The sequence below is a fragment of the Helicoverpa zea genome, chromosome 1 (genome assembly GCF_022581195.2).
Source record: "Helicoverpa zea isolate HzStark_Cry1AcR chromosome 1, ilHelZeax1.1, whole genome shotgun sequence".
Taxonomy (NCBI): Eukaryota; Metazoa; Arthropoda; class Insecta; order Lepidoptera; family Noctuidae; genus Helicoverpa; species Helicoverpa zea.
The window spans coordinates 4,555,966-4,578,058 of NC_061452.1; the positions used below are offsets into that span (position 1 = coordinate 4,555,966).

General features: G+C 34.6%; 1 non-coding gene across 1 annotated transcript; it reads right to left on the reverse strand.

The window, feature by feature from the left end:
- Nucleotides 1-554: 554 nt before the first annotated feature.
- On the reverse strand, nt 555-626 carry Trnaa-cgc. Its single transcript has one exon. It is a non-coding gene; the product is annotated as a tRNA-Ala (tRNA).
- Between the last annotated feature and the right edge of the window lie 21,467 nt (nt 627-22,093).

A 22,093-nucleotide genomic window follows, 5' to 3' on the forward strand; every position in this document is an offset into this window, starting at 1 on the left:
GTATATTATAGTAAGCACGACTTTGTTTTTTGTCACTTCACATTTATAGATGGCGCTATACTTAATGTAGAACTACAAACACAACTCGATAGATGGCGCCAGCAGTACATTATATAAACTGTTCTGTGAAGGTTGTTTTATTGGAAATGATGCAATTTTCTAAATAAAACACTGATCATTGCGGCAATAACAATTAACGTTCGTAGTGTTATTAATTGCGCAAACATACAAACAAAACTTTATAGTGTTGCTAATACATGCCATCAGGAAGGTATTTATTTGAAAGGTCGTTGAACTACAAAGTATCGATTGATTTTAAAATGAAAGCATTTATTGTAAAAAAAGACTTAATTGTTAGTTAATGGTAGTGATTTCAATTTTAGATGTTAACTGACAGATTCTTTGATTTGTATAAACTTTTTAAAAGAAGTAAATAAATTGTAGATAATTGTAGCCATTGATATTTTGACGAGCAAGTTAATAAATTACAAAAGTAATCGACAAGAAGAACATTAATTTTATATAACAAAAAAAGAATAAAAAAAAGATCAGTTTGGAGATGCTGGGATTTGAACCCAGGACTTTCAGCATGCGAAGCAGACACTCTACCACTGAGTTACATCCCCGATGGAGATTGAGGTTCAAATTGTCGTCCTAAAGGACAATGGGCACAAATATATGGGACCTGGTATACCCCACCAATAGGAATGTCATATATATCATTGGATAGGCCTTTTTATGTAGGACAAGATTTACTATGACAGCTTTGCTGAAATGTTTGTCCGTTCTGAGATATAGATCAAAAACTGTGCTAAAGTTAGAACTAAGTAATCTATTGATACCTCAAGTTTTTAAAGGAAAATCTAAGTACTAATAACTTTAAGTCTTGTAAGTACTACTGTGCCCGTTAGGATCCATAATTGTTACTATTATGTAGCATTTCAACCTTTTATTGTACCAACTGGATGTTGGGCGTAGTGAGAAACCGCACCAATAGGAAAGTCATACATATCATTGGATAGGTCTTTTTAACTGGAACAACATTTACTATGACAGCTTTGTTCTATTGTTTGTCCGTTCTGAGATATAGATAACAAACAATCTTAAAACTGATGCTAATCAATACTGTAATCTGATTTTCTTTCATATACAAGACTTACACTTAGTAGTTCTTAGATTTTCCTTTAAAAACTTGAGTTATCAATAGATTACTTAGTTCTAACTTTTGCACAGTTTTTGATCTATATCTCAGAACGGACAAACATTTCAGCAAAGCTGTCATAGTAAATATTGTTCTACATAAAAAGGCCTATCCAATGATATATATGACATTGCTATTGGTGGGGTATACCAATCTGCCCATTGTCCTTTCTAATATTGCGTGTATCCTGTACAGTCACATAATCGCTAAATAACTCTTACTACCTTTTCCTGGGGCCCGATTCTCCTAATTTTACTTAAGCGACATACGATTCATGTTCGACTCGATTCGACTGAGATCCAATCCCGACTCGATTACGATTGAAGCGTATGTGGCATTCCGCTATTTTTTCTTTGAAATAAACGTTTTTATCCTTTTCTGTCATTCAATAATAAATCATTTTGTCTGCAAATGATTTACGATTGCAAAATGATTGTACAGCAAACTACCGTATAGACCAAAATCACCAAAATAGCAGACCAATCGCACACCAATCAAATGTCAATCGAATACGATTGGTCTTTTATTAGTAGCAGAATGCCAGATATGGCTAAAACTGCTATTGCGATCATATTGCAATTCGATTTCAATTCGATTTTGACATTATTAACTTAGGAGAATCAGGCCCCTGTGGGTTCATCCAAATTCTATCTATCTCGTTGCCTCGATTGCTCAGGAGCCTATAATTCTTTTATTAATGTGGTTCAGCAGTTTTACCGGGAAGTTGCTAATATAAATAAACATAGTATTTTGTTTTCATTAATATGATAAACTAGCTTTTGCCCGCGGCTTCGCTCCCGTCAACTGACTTGTCTACTTTACCCTATTTTTTTTTTCATAAGAACCTTCTCCTGACAATAACAAACACAACAAAAAAAAAATAGCCAAATTGGTCCAGGCGTTGTTGAGTTATGCGCTTACCAACACATTTTGCGATTCATTTTTATATTATAGATATAACTTCAGACAGAAATAATATGGACCTTCCCTCAACAAAGGGATGCAATCAGCATGTGCACTAACTTTAAAACGACCAGGTCGTTGATACCTAAGGACATACAAACTTCGATGTCGTACATTATGATGTTAGGTCCGCATAGACAACATCATGGCTATATTTGGCTCTTACCATAAAAGCTTAAATAGCATTTATATACGACCAAATACGAAAGCGTCTAAAACTTCCTCTCCTCCGAATGTAGTGATTACGTTTTACTTACGTCAAACAATTATCACTATAGTGTGGGCCGGATATCGCCATACCTACACATAATATGTCATATCTATAATATAAACCTTATGACAAATATTTTTATCATTACATAGGAACTTTTTTGATGAAGAGTCAAGTAAAAGATGGTCTATAATTATACCACCCCGATCCCTTTTCCTTTCTTGCTCCCAGTCAACTTAAGGTCAAAGTAATGCTGACAATTCTAGGAACCCGTGAGATAGGTATAATTAAAGTAGGTACATGTGACAATAAAAACAATTGAATCGTTCTTGCAACGTAACAAAACTGTAGTCGGTATCATCTTTCAAACAATCAGTCATCTGTGTTTTTCTGCTTGATGAGTGCAATTTTTACTACCAATATAAATAATGTTGTAGTCATTCATATCTTCAACATAAAAATATGTAAATTGTAGCACACAGAAGTCTCTTAAGGTTTTTACCAGCATGCGCCAGTATCACAGAGTTACCAACTCAAAACAAGAGCAGATATACCTTGGGAATAAAAATTTATTTGCTGGATATCCAAAATCAGCTGAGGTATTCTTACCATCTCAATGAGCCGCTCAATACCAATGACAGATTTGACAGATGATGTATGGCACATTAAGCCTACCTACCTTATGTATCAAAACTGCGGTAAACTGAGAGGAACCTTGATACTTATTGTAGCAGATTTGTATATCATGATGTACGAGGGGCTAACGGTGCGTAAGTAACAGGTTATTGGTCCGACGCCCTGGTTTACTTGCTGACCTATATACCCATACAAGTATCTCTACTATGAAGGGTAATGTTCGCAGAAAGTACTAATCACGCACACAATGGTAATTTTCAAGAATATTTTCCATATTACTTTTCCGTAATTTAGATAAAATATGTAAGATTATTAGATCATTTTAATTGTATAATGTATATAACTGGTTTGCGGTCAATCGATATAACAGATATTTTAATATCTTTCATAATTAAACGGCTGTGGATCATTTCTAGAAAGTGTGAGTGTTGATATTTCGTTTGAAGATTACTAAGTATGATGTAAAAATTGCACTATTCACATTATTGCGTTATTCATTTTAACTCAGAGTTTATACAATTCCTTATTCCTCATTTTTATTACTATTTCATTGAACAGTTAGGTAAAACTCGTTTACAAATAGAATGCTTCTAGAAACATCACTGTAATTGGTTCACCCTCGACACAGGATTGATCGGTCACAGCCTCGAGGCCGGTCAATATGTCAATAAGTCCCTCAGTCAGGAAGACTGTATTAATAAAATATGTATAAATAAATAAAATGCTAAAAATAGAAAAAAGGTGGATTAAAAAGCATGCTGATTACAAAGGAAGTGCGGAAATGATTAAAGTTCCTGCGGTTCCGGTTTTTTAAATGAGTATTTATGGTAAGACAAGGTAAGTCATATAGACCGCCTAGTCATTTACTATGTCGTTAAAGTTCAGTGTAAATTAACTTTTAAACTTTATGGTCAGCACGCTTGTCTTATAGCAAGTTTATCTTCAGTGGGCGCCGCAAGAAAATTACTTAATGTCAGAAATAAACAGTGTTTTATTTTTGTACTTAGTAGGTTATCTAGGTACCTTTTGAGAAAAATATTCGTGTCTCAAAAGTGGAAGAGCCATTTGAAAAATTGAATCCAATCTTAAATCGGATTCTTTTTAATACCTTTTATCCAACATCACATTTGTACATATATGTATACCTCTATTATTATGAAACTTGAAAACCTTTTGTGCAAAAAAGTTTTTCAATCTTGCTTGTGATGTCTTGTGGCAAGACAATGTGTGTGTTCAATTTCACTAAGTGATTCAAGTACTCACCCATTAACATAGTAGTAGTAATAATACAAGAAATATATCTCAGTTTGTATTCTTTAAATGTATGCCGAGTCATGAAACAATACAAGGTGTTGATTTGCATTTGTGCCATAGTTCAGGAGGAGGACATACAATACGTAAATAATCGATTGGAATTACAGTAGACAGGAAATAACTAATATGCACTGCTTTTTTTGTCATTGTAATGTCGTGGTATTTCCGAAGTAATCCAATTTTATGAATGAAATTTATGAGTGATCGTTGCGTATGCTTTGTGTTTGCGTTTGTGTGAGGGTGCAGCACGATTTTAACGCCAGTAACATACGCGCCAAGTTTAAATAAGGCTAAATGACATTTACGGAATTCCGAAAAAAAAATAAAGAAAAAAAATTACGTACCGATTTTTTTATTGATTTGGGTCGAGAATCATTAGCATAATTACCTCCTTGAATATGGCACGGATGCAAATCAACAGCTTGTATACTAGAAACCCTGTAAGGGTCCTTGAATTTAAATTTTCGACGCAATTTAGGGCCAAATACTTGCGAAACTTCTAACAATGTGTCATCTACATTCCATGAACTTAATTTTTATAGAGATCAGGAAATGGCCGGCCATGTCATTAAAATTTAACCGAGTCTAGCTATTCAAAGGTAATTCTAACCTCAATCGACCCCGCTTTGTTGTGTATGTAAAATATGTTAATTCATTTGTTTTGAAACAAATCTACCTTTTGGACTTCGGTCGTCCGTAATTCATTTTGTACTTGCTTACATACATAATGATGTGCTAAGCTAAATATTAGCTAAGAGCTAACGTAAATACGTAGGCTTTATAGACTGATTAGTGGACGTATTTTTTAAGAACTTTGTCTTTAAACAGGACTTTGTTCTTAAACTCTAATCTGGCTGTAAGCAAAATGTTTATTTATACCTGGCCAAAGTTCTCTCTCACATTTTTCTTCCTCCAAGTCCAAAAGATTTTTATGTATAAATGTTTTATACATAAACCCAGTAAAAAGATATAAATTAAAATTAAATGACCACAGGTATGTGTTAATTATCTTTTTTTTTTTTTTGCTTTTAACAACCTTTTCTATACCGCGTTACTATGTGAGACATGAGACCTCATTACTTATTAGGTGAGAACTTGCAATAGCATATTATGTAGATTATTGGGCAAATGGAAACCGGTATGAATGTACTCTCATGGGTTTCTTTATAGTATATTGCAGCTATTATATAATAGCAATCTACTATTTTTTTGCTCAATCATCGAAGTTTAGCAACTGTCAGTTGCAGACAGTTTGTTGGTTAACTGTTTTATAAAGGTTAGAATCGTACCTATATCGGGAAAATGGTGTAAACCCGGGTTAGAATTTTCTACTTTTGGTCATCATCTGTCGCGTGTTGCAAATGTTTATTTTTTTTTAGTAAACAATTATGTTGGAGATTTTATAATATCCGAAGGTACTGTTTGTTTTGCCATTGTTAGCATTGCCATTACTATTAAATACACTTACGTAACTTTCGCAAAAAATATCTTTTTAGAAGTGTCTAAAGTTGTGTAAATAAACTTATGGATACTTAACCTACAAGAAATGTATGTACATAATTAAGATGTTTGAAAAATGCAAGGTTCTAACATCCCCAACAATAATTACCAAATTAATCTTAAATAATAATTGAAAACTCTTATGACGTATCATACCATATTTCGTTTTAAGGAATTTCCAAACTGTCTTTTTTGCTCATTATAACTTTTAAGCAGCTACAAGTGTGTCGATTGCTTCCTTTAAGCAGGTGGGAAATCCTAGTCAGCAGAACAAATTATCGTTCTATTAAGACTATTTATCACTATAAAGGCGTCATCACACCGGATAAAATTTTCCGTGAATGAAATAAACGCGTGGGTCATCACACGTATCTCGCGAAAAAAAAAACAAAAAAACTATCAATAGGTTACTAACGTATAGAATGTTTAATCTTAATTAACATGTCAGTAACAGATCCTAGTTCGGATGTACTTACTGTAAAATAAGGTAAGTACTATGGCCGTAAAATATCACGATATTTGATGATGACTGAATTTGGATAACGTGTAAGTACGTTGACTAAACGGGCTTTTTCCATTCATTCTCGTTTTTTTTTCACAAAATTCTAGAAATTATCGATTTCATTGTCTAGCTGCGTAAAGTGTTATTATCATTACATAATGATTGGGTACAGATTGTAATTATTCTAGACACTACATGAATGGTATGAATAAAAAAAACAAGTGAGTATATATAGGTACCTATACACGTCTTTGAAGGAAAATTACTTGAAAACTATGTAATGTACACAATACATTTCTTTCTTATGTTGATTTTTCCATGATATCATATTTTTTGCGTAATTCCGTGCGTATTTTTGCTAGAATTTTCACAGGGGTTCATTGTAAAAAGGGAACGAACGGTGAACAGTTTGTAAAAAATGCCATGGCGTCTTTTAATGGCAGTAGAGGTGAAAATTAAAGCCATAATCCTAAAGAAATAAACTCTTAAACTTTACATCATTTTATTGTAAGAACTAGCTTCTGCCAGCGGTTTCACCCGCATCCCGTGGGAACTACTTCCCGTACCGGGATAAAAAGTAGCCTATGGCCTTCCTCGATAAATGGGCTATCTAACACTGAAAAAAAATTTCAAATCGGACCAGTAGTTCCTGAGATTAGCGCGTTCAAACAAACAAACAAATAAACTCTTCAGCTTTATAATATTAGTAAAGATAAATTAGCAAGTCAACAATAGTTACTTAGAATAAATGTTCGTTAATGATAGGAAAATACCTAAAAACCGGCAACATTTTGTCATCATTATTTTGGTATGCATTATTGCACAAATTCACGTGTTTGTCCATGCTGAAAGAGTTCACACTAAGTGCATTTGTAACTTTCGGCAGAATTAATACCTAATAACAATTAGGACGCTAAACGTATTGTAATTTGGTTTTTTAATTTATATTTAGATTCAAACAATACATATTGATTACACAATTATGTCACGGAATATTCAATACCAATTAATATTTTTTTGCAAATTAATTTTATTGATTGTTTGTTTGAAACCAAATGTTGTTATTGAAGTAAATCGACGTGGTTGTCATAGTAACACAAGTCACGAATATGTAAATAGTTGTTTTTTTTTTAATTCAGCAAGTTCAAAGGCACAATTGAACGACACTGAATGCATGCACAATAGTATTTTGCAACAGGAAGCAATGTGATGTAACATCGCGCGACATCGTACGACTGTCCTTAAAAAATTGCGGTACGGCAAATAAAATGTACAGAAGACCATTTCCACGAAATAAAAAACCGTGTTTGGAATATCAAATTTACTTTTATATGCTAATCCTACTAATATTATAAACGCGAAAGTTTGTATGTATGGATGTATGGATGTTTGTTACTCTTTCACGCAAAAACTACTGAATGGATTTTAATGAAACTTTACAATAATATAGCTTATACATCAGAATAACACATAGGCTACAATTTGTAAACATATTGTTCGAAATACTAAACCTGCGCAGACGAAGTCGCGGGCACCAGCTAGTATTATATAGAGGAAACATATTTTTGTTTGTTTGTATCTTAAAGGCTCCGAAACTACTGAGCCGATTAAAAAAAAAACACTCTTGGAAAGCTACACGCTTTCCAATTAACATAGGCTATGTGTTATCCCGGCAGTGACCGTAATTCCCACGGAACTTGACGGGACGCAACTCAAAACCGCGGGAAAACTACTGTCAAAAATAAAGTGTTTAAATCGATATTCTTTAAACTTAGTTTGTAATCTATTCATTATTTAACTGCGAATGGTTTTCATTCTGGTTTGACAAACACCTTGACTGTCCGAGTTCAAAGGTGCTTAAATATGTATTGACAAAGAATTTTAAAATGGAAATAAAAGAAAATTGTTATTTGTTGTAGACATAGAAACAAGTATCTGGCTCTAAGAAACTCATCTGCAAGTTTTACAAATAAAATGGATTTACTGTGGAATTTCTTGTTCAGTATTTACCGTCTAGATTGGTTGTCCGAGTCTGGTCTGACCGGAGACGACGGTAGTTACATGGTGTGGTTTTTTATTAGATCTAATCTGCAACAACAATGCAGGGACTACGAATAATAAAGTAGACTATATTTTTAGATGCTCTTTACAAGTATTAGATGACACCTTACACACGTACACCTTACCTATACCCATCAACAAACTAAGTACCTACATTAGTAGATAGATATGTAGTTACCTACGTGTGAGAAAAGCAGCCGAGAATGATTGCGAAGTAATTTGCTATGTTTATCAATTAACAGAACTCTCAATCGGCTATAAAATAAATGACTAAGTTGTCAATGATTAGTTAAGACTGAATTAACTCGAACTAATCAATGAATTTCGCAACAATGCTCAGGGTAAGACTATAGATGACTCAATGTAGTAAGAGAAGGAAGGAAATGAACTAAGATTTTTATTCTTTCAGTAAAAATGAATGAATCGTAATCATCATTTGTAATATTAATTGTCAAGGATAAGTAGGTATGTCATAATAGTGCATTGTTTTCCTACTATAGGTCAGACAGTACTAATTATAGAAAACTTCCACCTTACCGCATTATTTGTACACAACTTCCATAGTTTATTATAGTAGGTAATAATTATATCAAGGTAGTATTCATTACTTACTGCGTTTATCTGATGTATGTTATTTTTTTTTTCATTATTTCGTCGTCAAAGTTAAACCATGTATTTAATATGAGTAGGATTCGTTCTAGACGCTTCTTTCCCTTACCTGTTGAAAACCGTGGAACCAAAGATGTTTGAGTTACTTATTATTGTAGTTTTTCTGATTGATTTATCCGTTCTATCATATTTATAACTCTGACTCTATACCTAGGCGTGTTTCCTTTATCGATATATGACCAAATAGAAAGTTCTGGAAGCTTCTAAATCTGACCTACGGCCTGAAACTAGGGCATGAAGTGAACGGCTTTATCCTGGTGGGAAGTGAAGATTACTCGCGCCACTAATAGGGATATGAATACTTCTTTTGTGTGCATCGTATGATGCGGGCGGAGACGGTTCACTGTCAATAATTGAATCAGGAACGAACGGAACGTTCTGGAATGGGTATTACAGTTTTCTATAGAAGTTTGTGTATTTTTATGGGGGTCGTAATGATTGATTTGAAAGTTGGTTAACTGTCTGCTGATCGAATTGCATTCCACAAAATTAAAATATTGTTACTGGATGAAACATTGCGGAATAGCTCTTCCTGGTATTTTAGGGACCCACTAATTAGGTACGAAAGGTGTTAGCCTTCCAGAGAAACAGTCAAATGTACTTCATGGCTTTCCAGTTGTGTCTGTCATCTGCCATCATTGGCGAGTAGTTGACATATCATTTCTGCGCAATTTTGAAACAATTGTAAACTTGATGTTTCTTTTCGCACTTTTAATCCAATTAGTTACCTACTCCTCAGAGAAGACTTATTATGTAATCTTTAATATTGCGCCGTTAACATAGTGGCGTACCTATAAAACATTTTATTTTCCTTATCTTTTTAACATGTTTCTAAATGACCACCTGTTTTGCCTCACCTAATTTGAATAAGCTTTTGTTTGGCCAACAGAACAGTTAATATTCTTACAAGCAAACTACAGTATGTCAATGTTTTTGTAGGTAATGTATAAATCTTCTAGACTGGATGACACCGGATCGCCGAACTAACAGATACTTTAGTGTGAAATATGGTAATGATATGTCTTTGTTTCTTACCTATTGACTGTTTCGCTTGCATAATGATTTTTTGCAGAAGACTGGCTAGATATTGCTTTGGGGTTCAGGATTTCTGAAGGTCATACGCTGGCGAGACAAACACTCATATCTCCTAACAATTACTATGTCTGATCAATTTTAGCTAAGTCTACCCCGTGTCTACACCGTACTTCCAACACCGAACTATAAACTGAAACAATCGATAATCGTTATATCAATGAATAGATCAATTTCATCGAGTTAAAGATCGTTTATGTACAAACAATCCTCGGTACTATCCTACATTGTATCGAGTTGGGGGCTCGACCTCTGTTCACGTGAGGACGGCGCGAGCGCATCCGAGTTGCGCCACGGAGCTGGCCCTCGGCGCACCCAGCGACTTGTGGGGACGATGCTCATGTGATCTGGGTATTAATTTGCGTAAAGTGCCTTTGCATGTATTGATTTAGGAACATGCAATAGATAAGTTACAATTTTGTTAGAACTGTGTGGAGAAGGTGCAGCCAAACAAAAAGGTCACCTTTCTCTTTGAAACTGAGTATTCAGTCTATGGTCTATGGTTCGTTATGTTTTTTGATCAGGATTCCTTCACCATGACCTACATTAACGGAAACGAGTACCTGATGACCAAAGCCTTGGTTTGTTGACGTATCAAACTGATTTGGCGGTCAAGGTTGAGCTCAATTAATGTAACCTACTTTTGTTTTTTGTACACATATTCTAGTATACTTCAGTGCAAATAAACATAATGAGAAGTGATTAAAAGTTTGACAGGAGAAAGGAACGAGAGTTCGGTGATTTAGAATAAAATAACACTTTAGGCTAAACATAAGCCATATAAAATCACTTATTCGTGCTAATGCTAAATAGGTGTAATCGCAACCTACTGAAAGATTTATACTTGGCGCAGCAGATTAATCAAAGTACCGTTAGATATAACAGTAAATTGATTTTTAAATTAAATTAGGAACATGCACATCCGTAAGATGAGGCAGGAAAATCGAATCATAAATAATTAATAACCTTTTTTCTTTAGAAATGATGTCAATTGAGGTTTTATAGACGTCCAGAGTATTCTTAGAAATTGAATTGAACAGTGCTGTGTTAAATCCATCATACAGATTAGAGGGAAAAGCCTATTGATATTCAAAAACCCAAACTTTTTGCATACAGTTACGTTTCAAAATACATATATCACAACAAAAGGTTCCGACTAAATAATACTCTTTAAAAACATTTTTTATCTTGATCATTATACGCTTTTTGTTAGTAGGTATCTATAAATAAATTTGTTTTGCTTTTTGGGTATTTTCGATTAATAAAGATCTATATTTAGTAAGCCAACTGTATTTATTATAAAAATACATAAAACACGGTGTGTCTTTTACGCAGTTTCTGACGTCAAACTGACTGGCTGGTTTAGAACCGGTCAGGTAAGGTCCACGGATAACAACCAAGTTATTCCAATTTTAAAATAACGTCCCGTTCCAAGGGTTAAGCGAGCTGTAGTGTATTATTATTTTAATGTTACTGTTTATCCTATTATTATGTATTTTTGTTAAACACGGAAGTTTCTGGAATTCTGGCATGTTCTATAAATAATTTAAAAACGGGTTAAATTATATTATTAGCTGAGTGACACAAAACAGTAATAAATATTTATTCACGGTCCATTTACAACGCGCCTAATTCTAAAAAAGCTACGCAGTTTGTTAGCAAATATCAATAATTATGTAGACGAGTTTACGAGATTTGAGCAAACACACTAAGTAATTAAGTATCACCACTTATTCCGCAGTACCAAATTGAGCAGGTGGTTTAGAACTTTCCAGACTTTGACGATATTGACAATCATCTAACCGTTTGGTCTCGTTAAACAGCTCGAGTAAATAGTTCTCACGATTCACGTGAACAGTTCCTGACTCTTAATAATACATATATAGTGTCGTGTGTACCATATTAAATACACAATGTTTGCTCACAATTTCCTCGAACGCGTAATAATTAAAAAGAAAACAAAGAATCCGCTTTGAAATTGATAGATAAACGATGTGCTTGTGTAATTAGGAGTTACAGATGGCCTATTGTGAAAATATGATGTAATAGATATTTATTTTGAGGCTGAACGTATCTAACTAATATAAAAGACTTGTATGATTTTTATAGTATATTTTATTGGACATATCTAACATGGGTAATATTTTACATTGTCTTCTATTATTCTTTGTGTTGCGTACTTAATAAAATAGCACACATTGTGAATATCAATGGGCATTAAGTAGCGACTGTGGCATTCATAAATTGTTTGCTAAAATAGTTATATTACGCCATGTGCAGAACTTCTTCAACAAATATTACGGAAATTCATCAATTTGCATACAGTTATTGGTCTCTGAAGGTCGCTAAAAGACGGTACCTCATAATGGTAATTTTCACCTTTCCCATTTTGGCTAATTATTTTAAGTGAGTTGGTTAGTGAATGCTCGAAGCATGAAATAAACAGAAAAAACAATTTGTGAATAGTATTTTCACTTACCACTGGGTCAGTAATTTAAATTGTTGAAGTCAACCTCAAAGTCTTGGATATACAACCTTCATAGCAGCTTAAGGCCGAAGATGACCAGTAGCAGACACCGAACAAACATCATAGACATCAAACAAAGTCCCAAACTTAGAGGAAATACTTCAAAGACCTGCGCAGTTGTTAGTGGAGGTCAAAAAATATTTGATTGTCGCAACCTCGACGTTGTGAAACGAGGAGAGAAAGTACTGGCAACACTGATGTGTGCCCAGTGCCGTTGTCGAACATCATCGCTGATCGGTGATAGATGCGGAAGTTGTGGTGGGTATAGCACATGCAACAGCTTTGATGGTGTACTACTGGTTGATGTAAAATGTGTGCAACTAGTAAATTCGTGTCTCAAAAGTAGCTGTCAAAGACATTTAACATATACTATCTCTTTGGTCTTTATACTACACTTGTCCGTGAAGGCTTCTGTTGAAAATGAATAAGTAGCAACGATTGTATATTATTTCAAAAATGATAATTCCTCTTGCCTGCACAAACAGCTAATTGGAGCCAAACTTAGGTTGACACTTACAAGCTAGTGGAGTCAGGATCAAATTGAAATATGTCATAATATTACTGACCACGCGTTGATTCTCTCATGTCTCAGTCTCGTAATCCCATAGGAGGAATGCAACACAAATCCCATCGAACTGTAGAGATCTGGTGCAAACAGTACCAACACCATAACATGCTCAAACATACGTGTGTTACATATTATAGCATCAATTTGGCAAACTGCCTGCAGCGCCTCATTACCATTAGTCATTTCTTACACAACTCGAGCACGCGGAGGTCTGTTTATATTTTCACTTATGTTATAACTTATACACGAGGTGAGCACACAGCCTTGGTTATCGATCACTGGAACATTTTGCGACAATTTATTTATATGAGTGCTCGAAATGTATTATTTTTTTAAGGTATGTATTGTATATCGATCTGAAAAGTTGTAAAGCACAATTAATTGGCCGATTTGTTTAAAATGTACTGTGTACTGAGTAAATACTCCATGTTAAGATAATATTTGATACGTGCCTTTAATTTTACAGTTTAAGATTATTTAAAGAGTACTTACTAAGTATATGGTAATCGAACATTCTAGAAATACTAATAAGGATGTTCATTAGAATATCGTATTGTACTTTAATATTTGGACCGGTTGCCCCGTGAACTTTATTCTCCGATAAAGAGTTATTCAAACTTCAGAGTTCACGAAGTCGTGAATCAAAAGTAATAAAAAATCTATTCTTGTAATAAGTATTGCCTATTTAATGTCTAAATATGGCTTTGGACTTTGCACTGACCAAGGTAAACTGCTTGGATCATACAGAATGTTACAAAGTTGGACTTTGTACGTAACGCACAACTGTGAATTTTGCGTAATACAATATTGACACAGCACACAGATTTAGACTAATATTGAGACGGAAATCTAACTGCTAGTCTCGAATCAATACGGAAGGTTTTGATTATGTTTGGTTAGAAGGCGTTTTGATAATAATTAGTGTTAAAGGAACTGATTCGTGTGCGTTAATTAGCGTAGTTTGGAAGTATACAAGAAATACCAACAGAACAGGGGGTAGTCAATTATTCAGCCGAAGTCGTCATCATCTTCCAAGCCTTTTCCCAACTATGTTGGGGTTCAGGCCCGCCGTAAGCGGGCGTGCAACGCGTGCACAGCACGCGGGCGGCACGTCCTAGGGGGCGGCAAATCTAGCGAGTTATCACGTAATATTTAAAAAATACAATATCTTTTTACTTATGATTTGATTTCAATATTTCCGAACACAGCAATAGCGCTAAGAACTTACTTACACTGCCAGTTTCAGTTAGGTACATCTGTTAAAAGGACATTTTCAAAATAAAAGATTCTTAACCAGTGGCGTAGCGCGCGGCAAATGCTATTTAGGGGGCGGCAAAATTAAACCAATAAAATTTCGGAAAAAGCCGCCCTAGCTTTGGTCGTCTCCTATCAATTTTGACTGTTTCACCCTTTGCATCCCCAAAAAAATTCGCGCTCGCTGCGCTTGCGGCTCCATGTCAGATTTCGCATTTTATCTTAGTTTAATTGTTGAGGCATTCAATTCCGAAAAAATATTTTTCGCGCACGTCCGTTATGGCTTTTTATGATATGTTTACTTCAAGAAAACTCTAAGGAAAAAATCGCGCTCGCTTCGCTCGCGGCTTTTGCACTTCACTTCTGTGCATGTCTTACTTTTTAACTTTGCTTTGTTAATTTACAGTGGTTTTTATTTGTTTTGTGTCCTTAGACTAAAAAATTTTCGCGCTCGCTCCGCTCGCGCTTCCTTACATATGGCATGTGTCTTATAAGTTGACTTTTCAACGGGAAACCCACCAAATAGCATATTTTACTGAATTTAAACATTGTTATAGATATTTAAGTGCGTTAGTTTAAGTTAATCACAATCTTTCAATACATAGAGGCCACTTGGGTAATGATTGCACTGCATAGATGCCCTAAGCAATTGCTTAGTTTGCTTATGGGCTAACCCAGGACTGCTTAGGTTACCTACTCTGAACAATTCAAGTACTTAAATAAAAAGTTATGTGTAATGTATGTTATGTATTGCAATAGTTATTTATCCAAAAGTAGGTGGGTTTTCTGCAATCAGAGCGGTGCATGTACATATTTTTTTCTGTTGGACTGTAACATGGATATGAATGGGCGGAGGGGGGGGGGGGTCCGGACCCCCTGTATCCGCCATATTTTTTGACAAAACGTATGTAGTCGTAGGGCGGCATAATCAGTTTTGCACGCGTGCGAACAAACAGCTAGCGGCGGGCCTGTTGGGGTTGGCTTGCAGTCTAAATAGATGCAGCTAAGTACTAGTGTTTTACAAGGAGCGACTGCCTATCTAACCTCCTCATTTCCATCTATTTTACAAAGGTTTTTGAAGCATAGCATATCAAACCTGACCTAAACCGAAAGATTTAAATTTTATACAGCTAAATACTCTTTATTTTTATTGATCGAATTAAGTGAATCTTGAAAGGAAGTCATGAAAATATTTGCACATATTAAGTTCAAATATTTATTTAAACAGTTTGTAATGTCAAAGCCGACAGACCAAGTGCAATCAGAGAACATATGCATTTGTGCACTCTATTCGATGTAGAACGGAGATTAAAATGTTTACGAAGGTCGGGGAGTCTAAAAGATCATTTTGAACACATTATAAAAACAATCATACTTTATGTAGTCTTATATTTTATCTTGTTCCTTGTATGTACACATTATATTTGCTTTATTTGAAATTACGTACGGTCATTACAAAATACTTTAGCAATTAACTTTGCTTCCCGCATGTCTTTACAAACGACGACATTTGTCACATCATTATAATTGTAAGACCTTATATCGTAAGACATTATATTCATACTCTTGCAACGGCGACCGCGACGGGTCAATATGGGACCAGAGATGAAAATATTTCAGCCTTATTTTGTTTGCGAAGATACTGAAATTCATACTCCTCCTCATTTCAAATGACTAAATACTTTGTTTACCACGGAAACGTTGTTTATTTTAATTTTCTTGTACCAATGGACCTTTCGTCACTTTTCAGCAAAATAGGTACCTACTTAATCTTGATTATTTATTGTTTTTTGCCGATTGTATTGTTTTTGCTCATCATAAAATTCTAAGTTACAATGACATTATGTGCGCACGACCGTTTACGTAATTTACATAACAATTATCTAAGTTGAATGTAAACAATGTATGTAGAAGCTTAACACGGGGTTTATAATCTATAAGTCTGGCTCTTGGAACGACTACTTAGTACCTAGGCTCACTACGGTATATTTTTATTGTAATATATAATTTATATTCTAAACCGCACTTATAACAAAGAAATCTACGCAGAATAAGAACAGTTGTTGGACATTCTGTCTCGATGTGATAAACGAGATTAACTGGTTAACGACTTGTAGGAGGCAATAAGTTTACCTAATACTTTGGTGTCTTACACTTTGTTTTGGTCAGTCTTAGTTGAGTTTTTCATTTCTTTTCGGATACCAGTCACCACGGCAAAAGAATAAAACAGCTTAACGGTTTAAAATACTGCTTTACTTTAACGTTTTACAATCTCGTCTAGCCATGTAAGAGGCTTCCTGATTTCCAAGAATAAAGGCAGATCTTACAATACAACCATCTGGATACTGATGACCTTGACATTAACTATGAAAATGTTATTTATTTCAAAAGTGGTTACAGTATCTATGTTTTTGTTTTCTTTGAACCCGAGAGACTTCTTCCCAAGGCTAGCATTGTTTTGCTTTATTTAGCTGACGGGATCATTAAAATAAAAGGTATATGCGGTGGACATACCTATACTAAACAAGTTTAATAAAATTAAAAATAAATGTAACTACGCAGCTCGTGTGCTCACGTTTTTGCGGTATTTTCAAGGATTACTTACAGATTTTTTGCACAAAATTGTTCGTGAGAAACCAGGTGAGAAACATTCGCAAAACGCGTCTTATACCCATCTGACATTTAATTAATGTAAAATGTAGTTTACTTCAAACTGCGTAGTTAACATGTCCTATCCATCACAGATACCGACTGAGTACCTACTTAATTCAAAATGTTTGAGTGCGACTCAACCAGCTCAAGTCGAGCGTGCAAGAAACAAATCGCCTATTGACCTGACGAGGAAATGCCAAAGATACATAATGGACCTTATTTATTGACAACACTGCAAACTAACACGTTTGATGAATATTTGAACAGTCTGTACGTACAGTCAGTGTCATAAGATACTGGCCCTCAAACAAAGTGATCATTTGCAGTAATTTATGCCACTCGCGAACTGTCATTATTTTTGTGCGTGTAAACAAGGGCAAAGTATGTAGTTCAGTACCGTTAGTCTGATATATGGATTCGGTGATACGAGACCGTAAGCCAGGGTTAACGCATTTTTGTAACAAAGGGAAAATACCGATACCAATTCACAGCCTGTTAATCTAAATACATGGTATAATAACATCCCCCTGTCTCTCTACGATGGACAACTGACAATTCGCATTGCATTATTCATGCCGAATTTTCTCATTTCTCTCTCAAGTGCACAATTTCTTAAGTGACTTTTTTGTAAGAGAAGAAACTGGCTTGTCATTCGGTTAGCGTTTTAACTGTAAATTGGTATCATTAGTCCTTTAAAAAATGGAAGATATCATTCATCATTTTGTTTCGTAAAAGTTATTGAACACAAGATGAGTTTTTAGCATCGAACTTTCCGAAAATTTCCATAAACAGTTTCAACGGGTAAGATACCTACTGCAATGACGTTAAACTTTAGGCAGGTACCTATATTTCTAACATCTTCAAATCATAAAAAAGTATAGGTAACTATACTACAGAAAATACGCCAGCCGTGAGGGCACAGACCTCTGTTCAGTTTGTTGTGTATATTTTTTGTTATTTTACGTCAATCGACAAGTGGTTGTCTATGAGTCTTCTAGACTAGAGTGAGGTGCAGTTTTTGCCTTGACGTCATAAGAACTCTTAGCTTCTACAATTCGCAATAATAGCAGATTCATTGTTTGATCATTATGTATTTACTTCAAACCTATTTGTTGATTGATGTCATAAATTAAATTAAAATATTTTTATTGACTTTTTAGGTACCTACTGATGTTATGGAATTATAAAAACTTAAAAGAACAAAACGAGAACATTAAAACCGGAATACTTTTCTGGTATTCCTTATTTTGTTTTTCAAACTGGCAATTAAAAAATGTCTGCATTCCAAAAATAAGGAAAAGAAAAATGAAATAAATAAGTTGATTTTCTACTGGTTACTTAATTATTATTATAAGTGATCCCAAGGCTAACGACCCTGGAACGGGATATTAGCCGTCTGCCTGTTCATAGTGACGGCAGACAGGTTAAAAATTACCAGAAAGCTGTTATGAGCTTCGATTGTTGTCCAAACTGCCGAGATTTTTCAAAAATTCAGTGATAATAGATTTTACAGTCAGCAGAACACAGAAACCAGTTTTCACAGGTAATACAAAATGAATTATGTTTTTCTTCATTGTAAACCATACTTTAGGGCAGACATTTACGATGTTATTGTAGACAGAGAGGCACGCCACCTACAATTGTAAAGGCATTTTCTTTGAATTGTAAAAGAATGGTGTATCGAAAGTTTCCCGAAGTTTTCGTTTTCACCAAAAATGTCTAACAATGGACTATCTTTAACAGGCTCATGAGATGACCATGCCATAATGCATTTTTTTTTATTCAGACAACGACGACATCTCCAAAGTTGCTTAAATTAAACATAAACCTCAAATTGATACATTGGACGTTACTAATGTAATCAATTTAATACAGTGATGTTATCAATTTATTAACAATCATAAATTAAACCTTCAAAATTAACACCCAAAGCAGTTCTAAAATCACACTCGCGTATGTTTCGTCCAATGAAGCGTGCCGTCGTGTCTCGCAATACGTTTTCACTTCCTTATGGGTTCTGACAGAATACAGTACACTATCATACGTCATATAATGTGCTCGTATATTCATTATGTATACCTATGGATTAGGCAGTGGTCAGTTACCAAAGTATAAGGAGTCGGAAATAATTAACCACTTGAAGATGACACACTTCGGCAGTTATTTTAAAGGTGAATCTTTACCATAATTCAGGCACAAGTTATAAACAAACGATAACATTTTAATAAGGTCTTGATCCAACAGAGAATTGAATAATGAAGGCTTCACGAGCATCAGGCAGTCTTGCTGGGTACCCAATTGGCAGTCTGAGCTGCGACATTAAAGAAACATTATTTATTTTGATTTTTACACACGTCACATAATACATTATCGATCTATTTAATATTTTCCATTACACCTTATACAGCAATGACGTCTTGGAGCCGACCTCCTTCAAGATGTGACCAATCACTCCTAACAGTAGCTTGTAAATGAAAGTAGTTTTTAGCAGTATATCGTAATATTTTTCGCACTCCATATCAAGTTATGGTTGTCCAGATGATCTAGTCCAAACACTAGACTTCTTTGTTGTTATGCCTAGGTGCTATTCACAGTCATAAGATCAGGTACCCCAAAACAGTCACCAACAGTGATAAGTACCTACCAAATTATCTACTAAACAGCTATTTAGGAATTGTTTGGCGTTTGTGGTTTTCTAATGGATTGTTTTCGCTGCAAGTTAATTACTATTTAGTGTGTCAATGATATCATTAAGTTGGAATTTTATATCATGCATTTGGTGAGTGCAAGCATAAATTCTATGATGGTTGGTAAGAAGCATTTGATTTGTATGAAGACAGTAGGACTTTTCCATGATGACAGGGGCGTTTACAAACAGCATTTCTTCTGTAGGTAGGTCGTCTTCGTCGTCGCAGCCGAAAAACGTCCCCTGCTGAACAAACGCCTCCAACAAGCTGGGCATGCTTGTTAGCGAGTGCTTCTCTATATACTATTGAATAATTTGAATAACTTGAAACTACAACTTCTAATTAACATCGATGCTCTTTTATATTGTGTTTTATGTTTATATATATTTTGTATATAGTATTTTATTTTTAGTTTTGTATAAAGATAAGTAGTTTAAGTTTGTATATATGTATAGTGTGTACATTGTATAAAATAAATAGTATACTACTTCTAACTTTATTATCCGCTATGATCAGGTCTAGCTGTAGGTAATCTTCAAAAAAAAATTCAAAACAAATAAGTTTAGCTAAGCACACTCAGCATTAATCGACAACTTATAGTCATGGTATGCGGAAAAGATGCAATGGACTTTGAACTGGCGGCTAAACACCAGCCCATTTGTAAGGAGGCCATGGACATCCACTTTGAGCGCAAGTACTGTTTCCTTCTTCTAGAATCTTCTGAAATTGTGAAAGAGGCTTCGTACAGCGAATGTTTTGTTAGTTAGGACTCACTGATCCATTGCCGTGGTTTGGTACATAGCAACCCTATTTTTATATTTTTTGTATAGCAGTAGATATATTTCTCGTCTAAAATGTAGTCGAAATTACCTGTATATTTTTGTTTAGGTTACCTATTTTTGTAATATGAATTTAAATTCTTCGCGGATTTCAATGACTCTATGTTTAGACAATTGCAGTGGGAATTGCAAAAATAAGAAGATGTAGGTAAGAGGTTTTTGACGTTATTTATTAGTTAGTTAGTTAATGAGCACTAAAGTAATTAGAGAAGCATCTAGACTTACCGTCAAATACACGAGCAATTATCGTTAATTAGCAGCCAAATTATAATTTTTCGCTGCGTTTCGTATTCATGCTGTAATGTAGAGGTATAATACCACCCAACAAGTTTTGAAGTGATCTTTACAAAGGCGTTGTTGAATCTGAACCCAACCTCAATAAAGTTCACCGAATTCAAGAAAGCTTTGATTAAGAAAGTCTGAAATAAGGTTTTTTTATAACTTTAAATACATAATTGATGTCTTGTTGTAATTAGGTTTGGTTTGGGACAAAACTTGCATTATTATTTATTTTTAAAAAGAATCGTTGTGCCAACCAGTTAAAGGGCGTGTTAATTGAACCTTAATTATGAGTTCTAAAATTAAAATAAGAATCTTAAGTGATTGGAAAAGTCCTTGATACACTTACTCGTGTTTATTTACTTATGCAAAAAGTAAACACTGTTTTATTTTTTTAAGTGATTTATATTGTTGCGTTACAGGTTTACAATCTACAACGGAATTTTACAAAGGGTCTGGTTGTTATCGGGGCTTGGAAAAAACCTAAAGGGCCTTTGTTTTTTTTTATATTTAGTCTGTTACCGAACCGGGCGAGTTTCAACCTGGGGAAGAGGGCGCTAACCCCGTGTGCACACAACATTAAATATAAGGGTCTGTTCACACTTGTAACTGTGACAGTACGAAGGGTACGTGTCTTAAAAGAAGTTTTTAATTTAATTATGACCGTATACAACAGAAATGAGAATGCTGAGATGGATGTGTGGTGTTACAAGAATGGATAAAGTGAGGAATGATTACATTAGAGGAAGTCTGAAAGTAGCGCCAGTTACAGAAAAGATGAGAAGTAGAAGATTGTCGTGGTATGGACATGTAATGAGGAGGGATGATATGCATGCAACAAAGTGTGTGCTAAGTATGAATGTAGATGGATGGAGAGGAAGAGGAAGACCTAAGAAAAGATGGATGGATTGCCTGAAAGATGATATGAATAGGAAGGGAGTGAGTGTCAGTATGACGAGTGACAGGGGAAAATGGAAGAAAATGACATATTGCGCCGACCCCAAGTAATATTTGGGAACAGGGCAGGAGAAAGAAGAAGAAGATGACCGTATACAACAAAATGTAATAGAAAAAATCTACAATCAATCTGCTATGTGGTGATCTTGCTATATAAAAATACATTTTTCATCCCACCATC